Below are 10,239 nucleotides of genomic sequence, written 5' to 3'. Positions count from 1 at the left end.
GCTTTATTTCATTCAATCTTCAATATCTGATATCCTTCCAGAGTTCTGTTTTTCTGACAGAATTCTTTTAAGGAACATCTGTTACCATCTCACAGAACTTTAGTAAATGCTTCTAAACCATTTTTGTGAAAATGTCTCATCTCAAGAATGGGAGAAACATGTCAACATTGAGAACACCCAGGAATCACACATAATATGGTTTTCAAAAATTAGTCAGCTAGGCACTGTAGCTCACACCTGTAATCCCAGCACCTTGGGAGGCCAAGATGGGAGGATCACTTGAGCTCAGGATTTCAAGACCAGCCTAGGCAACATGGTGAAACATCATCTCTACAAAAATACAAAAATTAACCAGACATGGTGACACGCACTCGTGGCCCCAGCTACTTGGGGGGCTGAGGCAAGAGGATCCCTTGAGGCTGGGAGGTCAAGACAGCAGTGAGTCATGTTTATGCCACTGCAGTCCAGCCTCCATGGATGACAAAGTGAGATCCTGTCTCAACAACCAAAAAAAAAAATTCATATACGAGAAAGTTTAAGGCAATGATTTAAAAACTGGATAACCAGCCAGGGGCAGTGGCTCACAACTGTAAATCCCAGCACTTTGGGAGGCCGACGCAGGTGGATCACCTGAAGTCAGAAGTTTGAGACCAGCTTAGACAACATGGGAAGACCCTGTCTCTACTAAAAATACAAAAGTTAGCCAGGTATGGTGGTGCATGCCTGTAGTCCCAGCTGAGGCAGGAGAATCGCTTGAAATTTAGGAGGTAGAGGTTGCAGTGAGCCAAGATCGCGCAACTGCACTCCAGCCTGGGTGATAGAGTAAGATTCTGTCTCAAAAAAAATAATAAAAATGGCCAGGAGCGGTGGCTCACACCTGTAATTCCAGCACTTTGGGAGGCTGAGGTGGGTGGCTCACCTGAGGTCAGGAGTTTGAGACCAGCCTGGCCAACATGGTGAAACTCCATCTCTGCTAAAAATAATCCCATCAGCTGTGCGCCTGTAATCCCAGCTACTCGGGAGTCTGAGGCAGGAGAATCGCTTGAACGTGGGAGGTGGAGGTTGCAGTGAGCCAAGATTATGGTTGCAGTGAGCCAAGATCATTGCCATTGAACTGCAGCCTGGGCGACAAGAAAGAAACTCCATCTCAAAAAATGATAATAACAACAATAATAATAATGAATAAAAACTAGATAACATTGTCCTTCCGGGAGGCACTTGCTTAGTGGTAAATACAGCAAGGAAAGCTGCAATTAGATTTAAAAGCAAACATGCAAAAGTCTACAATGAACAGTCCTAAGCTGCTCTGCTTAGTCATGTCCTGGCCAGGAGAGAAAAGAACAGCACTGGGTGGCACCTCCTTTTACCATTTTGACAGGGGACACACACACACACACACACACACACACACACACACACACACACCCCTGCTTCCTCCAAAAGTTCAGACGACACTTCAAAGCAGCCATGTACAAACAAGTCTGTCCTCATTGCTCCAAAAGCTGAATATCCTGCAGTCTAGGGTTTCTAAAAGAGACAAATGGCTCGTGCTGGCACTCTTAACTGCTGACAAAGGAATATTGCCCTTATACTTCTTAGGTGCAGTCCCCAAGTGGCACCCAGAAGCTATGAGAGAATGCACTTCTTGGTGTTCTTCTTTGCGGCAGAGTAAAGCACAGCCTGGCCAGCTTCAAAAATACCTCTTGCACCCCATCCTGCATCAGGGCCAAACATTCCAGATACTTCACAGCCCCCACCTGCTTAGCCAGGGAAGTGCCTTGCTGAGGAGTCGTGGGCACTAGGCTCTGCTTCTTCACTGTCTCAAGGTCACTTGGCAGGTCCCTCTTGGTGCCTACCAGCAGATCAGGTACATTGAGGCAATGATGGGAGACCTCTGGGTGCCATTTATGCCTCACATTGGCATAAGAGGATGGTTTGCCAATGGAAAAACAAATAACAAAGATACTGGTCTAAGGGCAGGAGAGCGTTTGTGGTCAGTCATACTCATCTTGGCCAGCAGTGTCCCACACGTTCAGGCTGACGATTTGGCCGTCCACAGATGTCTGGGCGCTATAGTTGTCACAGACAGTGGGGATATACTCCTCAGGAAATGCATTTGTTGTATAACTGATGAGGAGGCAGGTTTTACCTATAGCCCCACCTCCTACAACCACACATTTGATTGGCTGCATTCTTCCCTTGCAGTCCTATGTGCAAGAAAGAAAGAATATTCAGAGATACTTGGTTAATGTAGGAAGCTAATGCTTTCTAAACATTTCTCTATGAGGAGAAGGTGAGGAGGATAAGATGCCCCCCACAGTCTCTGTACCCTTAATGCCATAAAAAAATCAGCTGCAGGGCCGGGCGCGGTGGCTCACGCCTGTAATCCCAGTACTTTGGGAGGCCGAGGCGGGCGGATCACGAGGTCAAGAGATCGAGACCATCCTGGTCAACACGGTGAAACCCCGTCTCTACTAAAAATACGAAAAATCAGCTGGGCATGGTGGCACGTGCCTGTAATCCCAGCTACTCAGGAGGCTGAGGCAGGAGAATTGCCTGAACCCAGGAGGCGGAGGTTGCGGTGAGCCGNTTGATCAATCTGGCTGTTGAACTTGTGTATGCTTCACAAAGTTCTCATGCTGTGTTTCTCATCTCCATCAGGTTGTTTATGTTCTTCTCTAAGCTAGTTATTCTAGTTAGCATTTCATGTAACATTTTTTCAAGGTTTTTAGCTTCCTTCCATTGGGTTAGAATGTGCTCCTTTAGCTTGGAGAAGTTTGTTACTACCCACCTTCTGAAGCCTGATTCTATTAATTCATCAAACTCATTCTCCATCCAGTTTTGTTCCCTTGGTGGCGAGGAGCTGTGATCCCTTAAAGGAGAAGATGCACTCTGGTTTTTTGGAGATTTCAGTCTTTGCACTGGTTTCTTTCTATTTTTGTGGATTTGTCTTCCTTTGGTCTTTAAGGTTGGCAACCTTCGGATGGGGTCTCTGAGTGGATGTCTTTTCTGTTAATGTTGAAACTCTTTCTGTTTGCTAGTTTTCCTTTTAACAGGCCCCTCTGCTGCAGGTCTGCTGGAGTTTGCTTGAGGTCCACTCCAGACCCTGCTTGCCAGGGAATCACTAGTGGAGGCTGCAGAACAGCAAAGATTGCTGTCTGGTAGCTCTGTCCCAGAGAAGTACACACCAGATGCCAGTCAGAGCTCTCCTCTTTGAGGTATCTGTCGACTCCCACTGGGAGGTGTATCCCAATCAGGATATATGGGCGTCAGAGAGTCACTTGAGGAAGCAGTCTGTCTCTTATCAGAGCTCAAACACTGTGTTGGGAAATCCACTGCTCTCTTCAGAGCTGCCAGCCAGGGATGGTCAGGTCTGCTGCAGCTGTACCTACTATCACCCCTTTTCCCAGGTGTTCTGTCCCAGAAAGGTGGGGGCTTTATTTATAAGTCCCTAATGGGCTGCTGCCTTTTTTCAGAGATTCCCTGCCCAGCAAGGACATCCAGTGAGACAGTGCCTGCAGCTACTGAGCTGTGTTGGACTCTGCCCAGCTTGGATTTCCCAGCAGCTTTGCTTACACTGCGGGGTTGAAACCGCCTATTGGAGCCATAGCAATGGTGGATGCCCCTCCCCCACCAAGCTCAACCATCCCAGGTTGAGCTCAGACTGCTGTGCTAGCTGCAAGAATTTCAAACCAGTGGATCTTAGTTTGCTGGTCTCAGTTGGGGTGGGATCCACTGAGCCAGACCACTTGGCTCCTTGGCTTCAGCCCTGTTTCCAGGGGAGTGAACAGTTCTATCTCACTGGAATTCCAGGCACCACTGGAGTATGAAAAAAAAATCGCTGCATCTAGCTTGCTTTCTGCCCAAATGGCCACCCAGTTTTGTGATGGAAGCCCAGGACCCTGGTGGTTGTGTAGGTACTGGAGGGAATTTCCTGGTCTGCAGGCTGTGAAGACTGTGGGAAAAGCACAGTATCTGGGCTGGAGTGCAGGAATGGCTTCCCTTGGCTAGGAGAGGGAGTTCTTGGGCCCCTCGCACTTCTCCAATAGGCAACACCCAATCCTGCTTCGGCTCACCCTCCTTGGGCTATGCCCACTGTCCAATCAGTCCCAAAGAGATGAACCAGGTACCTCAGCTGGAAATGTAGAAATCATCCACTTTCTGCCTTGCTTTCACTGGAGCTGTGTACCGGAGCTGTTCCTATTCCACCATCTTGCCCTCATCCCCAATCTTTACTTACTTAAAGGTTAGTAGCAATGTGGAAGCTGAAACCATAGCAATAACTGTTTTCTATTCTGTCACATTAAAATCCATTGGTTTATCTTGCACTTAGATCTTTTACTCATGCCTAATTTCATAACATGCCCTGGTCTTTTGGAAAATTGGTTTACTCAGTTATGCAGATGTTCTAAGTGCTGACACATTTCATTATATAACATCAAAACTCACAGTCACTAATATCATCAATTCATTAATAGCATCTGTTTCATGAGAAAGGTCATTAAGTACCAGGAAGCTATCAGGCTCACAGTGGTGGATATAAGTTTTCAAAAATTTTTTAATTGAAAGCAAAAACTGAGTTATGGGCAACAAATTCTGTTAATTGTTTTCTTTGACATGCCAGACTCAGTTGATTAATTATCAGGAAAATAAAAATTATTCAAGTCTGCCAATACTGAAATCTGAATAGTCATAATCTGTCTTTCAGTCTTTCATGGGAATAAAGATGCTATTCCATGAAAAATCACCTAGTTCAGCCTGCAACTCAGTTGCACTTCTGCCTTTCCTTTTTTTTTTTTTTTTTTCAGACAGAGTCTTGCTCTGTTACTTGGACTGGAGTGCAGTGATGCAAACATAGTTTATTGCAGCCTCAAGCTCCTGGGCTACAACCATTCCACCTGCCTCACCTTCCTGATTAGCTAGAACTACAGGAATGCACTACCATGCCTGGCTGTGTTTTTGTTTTTGTTTTTAGAAATGGGGTCTTCTTACATTGCCCAGGGTGGTCTCAAACTCTTGGCTCAAGTGATCTTCCCACCTTGGCCTCCCAAAGTGCTGGGATTACAGCTGTGAGCCACTGGGCACAAGCCTCTCTGTTTCCTCTACATAACTATTGCACTTTGAAATGCAGCAGAAGTGCTTTATACATACTATCTCTTTTCGTCTGTTTTTATGCTGCTGTTAAAGACATAGAGGCTGGGAAGAAAAAGAGGTTTAATTGGATTTACAGTTCCACATGGCTGGGGAGGCCTCAGAATCATGGCAGGAGGGGAAAGGCACTTCTTACATGGCAGTAGCAAGAGAATAACGAAGAAGAAACAAAAGCAGAAAGCCCTGATAAACCCATCAGATCTCATGAGACTTAATTCACTATCACCAGACTAGCATGGGAAAGATCAAGCCCATGATTCAATTACTTACCCCTGGGTCCCTCCCACAACACGAGGGAAATCTTGGAGATACAATTCAAGTTGAGATTTGGGTGGGGACATAGCCAAACCATATCACTATCCATTTCCTCCCATGGGATATTAAAAATACTCATAACAGATTTAATAAAATTTTAATTTGTACTGTATTATCAAAGACATTCTTAAGTGAAACTGGCATTTAAAAAAATAAACATGAGTGTGTGGTGACAAAGGATACGGTCACAACTCGTACAGTTTGGTGCCACTGCCTTGATTCATGCCAAGGTACTGGCAGTTTAACTCGCTGTTCCTTTTTTATCATGAGTTCAAATGTCAGCACCATGAAAAAGGAAACCAACATCTTAATATGCATGTGAGAATAGTTTCAACCTCATGGATGCCCCAAGAGGATCTCAGTAACCCTTGAGAGTGTGAACCACACTGATTACTGCTAACTGGGAGGCTCCCAGTCTTTCATTCTAACTGGAAGGCTCCCAGTCTTTCCAGCCATCTCATAGCTGTGTTCAAACACTCGGCTTTGGGGGTAAGACACTGGTTTGTTCCCCATGTTTCTAAGGGGACATGAGGAATTTGCAAGGCTCCCTCAGGCCCCTCATGCCCAGCATCATGGTGCAACCTCTGTTATTTTTTCCCTTATGCTTTGGTGAAGGTGTTCTGTGAAGGTCCTCATCATAACGTAGTCCTGTCAGCCCTGAGATCCCCAGCTTTGTGTATGAGTGGGTTTGTTACCATTAATATCAGAGCTTGGTGGGCCTTTACCCTCTCAGGCACACTCATCAATATCCTAATACTGAACCCAAATCTGCATCCTATTTATATTCACACATTAACGTCAATCCCATCTTTTGGACTTACAAAGAACAATTTGAATCCCTTTACAAAAATAGTCCTTTTGATTTTTTCCAAAAGGCTGTCAACCTCCCTGTCACTTCTATTCTCAAAAACTAAATGCTATGACGGGAATGAGATGGACATGGGTTTAAGTTTTGCACAGTCACCTGAACTGTGATGTTGGGCAAGTCACTTCATTTCTTTCATTTCTGGTTCATTATCTGTGAAACAGGGATAATAATTCTTAACTCATAAGGTGCTATGGGGATTTCAGTGTTTTAAGGTGAGGTTCCCAGCCCCAGGGCTGCAGACTGGTACCAGTCTGTGATCTGTTAGGAACCAGGCGGCACAGCAGGAGGTGATCCGCATTACTGCTGCCTCCTGTCAGATCAGCGGAGGCATTAGATTTTCATAGGAGTGCAAATCCTATTGTGGACTGGCATGCAAGGGATCTAGGTTGCATGATCCTTATGAGAATCTAACTAATGCCTGATGATCTGAGGTGGAACAGTTTCATCCCAAAACCATCTTCCCTCCCTTCCCTCCAAGTCCATGGAAAAATTATCTGCCATGAAACTGGTCCCTGGTGCCAAAAAGGTTGGGGACCACTGGCCGGGTGCGGTGGCTCATGCCTGTAATCCCAGCACTTTGAGAGGCCATGGCTGGCGGATCACGAGGTCAGGAGATGGAGATCATCTTGGCTAACACAGTGAAACCCCTTCTCTACTAAAAATACAAAAAATTAGCCTGGTGTGGTGGCTCGTGCTGGTAGTCCCAGCTACTTGGGGAGGCTGAGGCAGGAGAATCGCTTGAATCCGGGAGTCGGAGGTTGCAGTGAGGTGAGATCACACCACAGCACTCCAGTCTGGTGACAGGTCTCAAAAAAAAGAAAGGAAAATTGGAGACCACTGTTTTAAGGGATCAAATTGAATGCTGAGTGCATAGTAGACATACAACAAATGTTATTTCTCTTTGCTTTTTGAAGAATGTCCTACTCATAATTTATTTTAAAATATAAATATATTTTGAAATTTTAATAATAGGTATTATTACTAGTGGTAATGGCACCATAATATCACATTTTATTAAGAATTGTTGCCCTTCTCCCATGCTGGTCTTCCAAATCTATAAATTTGATCCTAGGATCTACCTACCAGTTGACTATCAGTTTGAGGCATTTTTTTTTTTTTTTTTGGATGGAAGAATAAGGCATAGAAATAAATGTTCAAGAATCTGAGATGAAAAACTTAAAACTATTCATACATTAGGGGACTTCATAAGCAAAAGAAAGATAGATGCCTCATATTTCACAGAGGGAATTAAAGTATGATAATAAATAAATAAATCCTATTGTATAAGCAAAAAGAAGAAAATGGCTCCAATGGCTTTCATTTTTCTGACAAGCAATGAACCAGTGACATAGAAGCTAAGATTACAGGAGTATAGACCAATGATCTAATTATGAAGCTCTCATAAACTTGAAGTACATAAGAATGAAGTTGAGAGATGTGGAAATGTATCAACAAAGGATATCATGGAGTCTTTAGAGATGTAAAGAGTATTAGTCTCTCCAGGGCCAGGCTAGCCAGTAATGGGGTGGCGATTCGGGAAGGCCTCTTACAGCTTTATTAATTCCGGGACACCTCATTTACCTGGAATAATGTTTCACAGGGATAAACTATTTTATAGAAATAAAAAAATTTCAGAAAATTAAATTACTTACCTCCTGAAACTAAGACTATTTTTATTTTAAATCAGTGGTTTATAACCCAGAGTTTATGAATCAGTTCTAGGAAGTTTCTGAACTGCCTAAAATTATGTGGAAGATTTTGTGGGGTTTTTCTCACATGCATGTTTCTGAAGAAAGAATCCATTATTTTTACAAGTTTTTCAAAATGAACTATAATCCATAAACAGTAAGAACTACTGTTTCAATCAATTCTTGAAGTAATTTTTTTCCAATTGATTATTGACTTTCCCTATCTTATTTGCTACTAGTTGGGAAACTGGACACATTCAGGGACACTGATTTTAAATTCTTATGATTTAAAATTCTAGTGATGTCTCTGTGTGTGTGTATGTGTGTGTGTGTGTGTCCTCTTTCACAGTTATTCTTCCCTTGTAACCAGTAGGTTTGTTTATAGCAGTTTCTCCCTGCCAACTATCAAGTAGCTAGAAAATTACATAACAAAGCTTGTTAGAATAATGGTAAATAGACTCTTTGTGAAAGTGTCTCCTATGAATAAAGTGTACAGGTGTTTGTGTGCAGGCCATGGGGTATCTCTTTTACTGAGTCAGGGACCAGTTTTACTTCACATTCTTCACTGTGGTCTTGATGACCAAGCTGACCAGATACACATGATTTCCTGACACTTGAGAGATAGATGTGTTGTTTACACAATGTAGACTCCACTAGTATGTAAATTTCACTCTGTGTTATTGGGCTTTGTATTTGTCAACTATTGCCACAGTAGTGCTACATTCCAAAGCACCCCAAAACTATGATACAAGCATTTATTCCTCTGCTGGTCAGCCAGAGCTTTGCTGGTCTAAATGTGTTTAGTTGGGCTTGTCTCAAAACTGTGGGTTGGATGCAGTTCTGCCACAGCACTTCTTCTTGGGTCAGTAGCTATTTGAGGCAAAGATGTGGTAAAAGAGAGGTGAGCAGAGACATATGATACTGCTTAAGGCCTAGGTTTGGGACTGAGACACTTGCTTCTACCTACCTTACACTGCCATAGCAAACCACATAGTTAAACTCAGCAATGTGGAAGGGAAGAATATTCCTCCAAAAAGAGCAAGTGAATATTGGCTGAATAATTACTTGGCCACAAGCTGCTGTTTTTTAATAAGTAAATTCAGATATTTAAAAATGGAGAAATAACTACAGATCAACTTGTCATGATTTTTTTAAGTCATAACCAGTTTTATTGCAAAAGGACCCTGTACACATTTACCAATTCTAGTACCTTAATAGCTACCCAACAAGTCATTAACATACAGAAACATGCATCATGAGAAGCAAGAAGTTACCACCCATCCCTTCCGCATATTAGCAACTTGTCACTCCTGAGCAACAGTGCTCACATCACTGAGGTCTGTGAACAGTCACTTTTCGCATCCATCCTGAGTGAAAGGTGGAATGACTTAAGTACAAATGCAACATATTATAAACAATTTCTTACCAAAAAAAAGTCGTAAACGAAAGTATTTTACAGAATTTACTACAAAACGTCATAAAACCTGCCTTCACTTAAGCTCTCTCTCCGTATCCGGCGAGCCAACCTGGATGTCTTTGGGCATGCTGGTGACTCTTAGCGTGGATGGCACACAGGTTAGTATCTTCGAGCATACCCACCAGGTAGGCTTCAGCAGCCTCCTGCCGCGCTCTGAAACCTCAGGTCGGTGTTGAAATCCTGCGCGATCTCCCTCACCAACCTCTGGAAAGGCAGCTTCCCGATGGAAGGACGAATCTCTCCAAGCGCTACGGTCCCGGGCCTGTAGCGATGAGGTTTCTTCACCCCGCTGGTAGAGGGGGCGCTTTTGCTGGCGGCTTCCGTGGCCAGCTGCTTGCGGGGTGCTTTCCCACCAGTGGATTTACCAGCAGTCTGCTTGGTTCGGGCCATTTTCTTTTACCCCACGCGGAAGTTTTAGGCCACTTCTCCGACCGCCGCGCCGCTTCTGCGACCTGAGGAAGAGCCGCAGTCGACAAGCGGAGAAACGACACTGCCCCCAGCGAACGACCAAACCGCTCTGCGCTCGCTTGGCATGATTTTTTATAAGGCCGATTACACGTTCTTTTAAGATCTCAAAACTTCCAAAAGAAAGAACTTTTTATTGCCATTCATCCTAAAAGTGTAAGTAATGGACCAAAAAACAAAACAAAAAACCCAATCTCACCCAGCTTAAAATATGAAGGAAAAAATATTGCCGATATTCCCTCAGGCATAAAATTTCAAACCTAATTCTGAATCAC

The 10,239-nt window shown here is 43.8% G+C and overlaps 2 pseudogenes across 1 annotated transcript; both read right to left on the bottom strand.

Annotated features, from left to right (window-relative positions):
* Positions 1–1,626: 1,626 nt before the first annotated feature.
* Positions 1,627–2,192, bottom strand: LOC108316869 (annotated as a pseudogene).
* Positions 2,193–9,175: 6,983 nt separating this feature from the next.
* LOC108317384 lies at positions 9,176–10,030 on the bottom strand (annotated as a pseudogene). The gene has a single exon (XR_001830723.2). The product of XR_001830723.2 is annotated as a histone H3.3-like (transcript).
* Between the last annotated feature and the right edge of the window lie 209 nt (positions 10,031–10,239).

Source organism: Cebus imitator, unplaced genomic scaffold (assembly GCF_001604975.1).
Source record: "Cebus imitator isolate Cc_AM_T3 unplaced genomic scaffold, Cebus_imitator-1.0 Scaffold10, whole genome shotgun sequence".
Classification (NCBI taxonomy): Eukaryota; Metazoa; Chordata; class Mammalia; order Primates; family Cebidae; genus Cebus; species Cebus imitator.
This window is presented reverse-complemented; position numbering and strand designations above follow the sequence as displayed.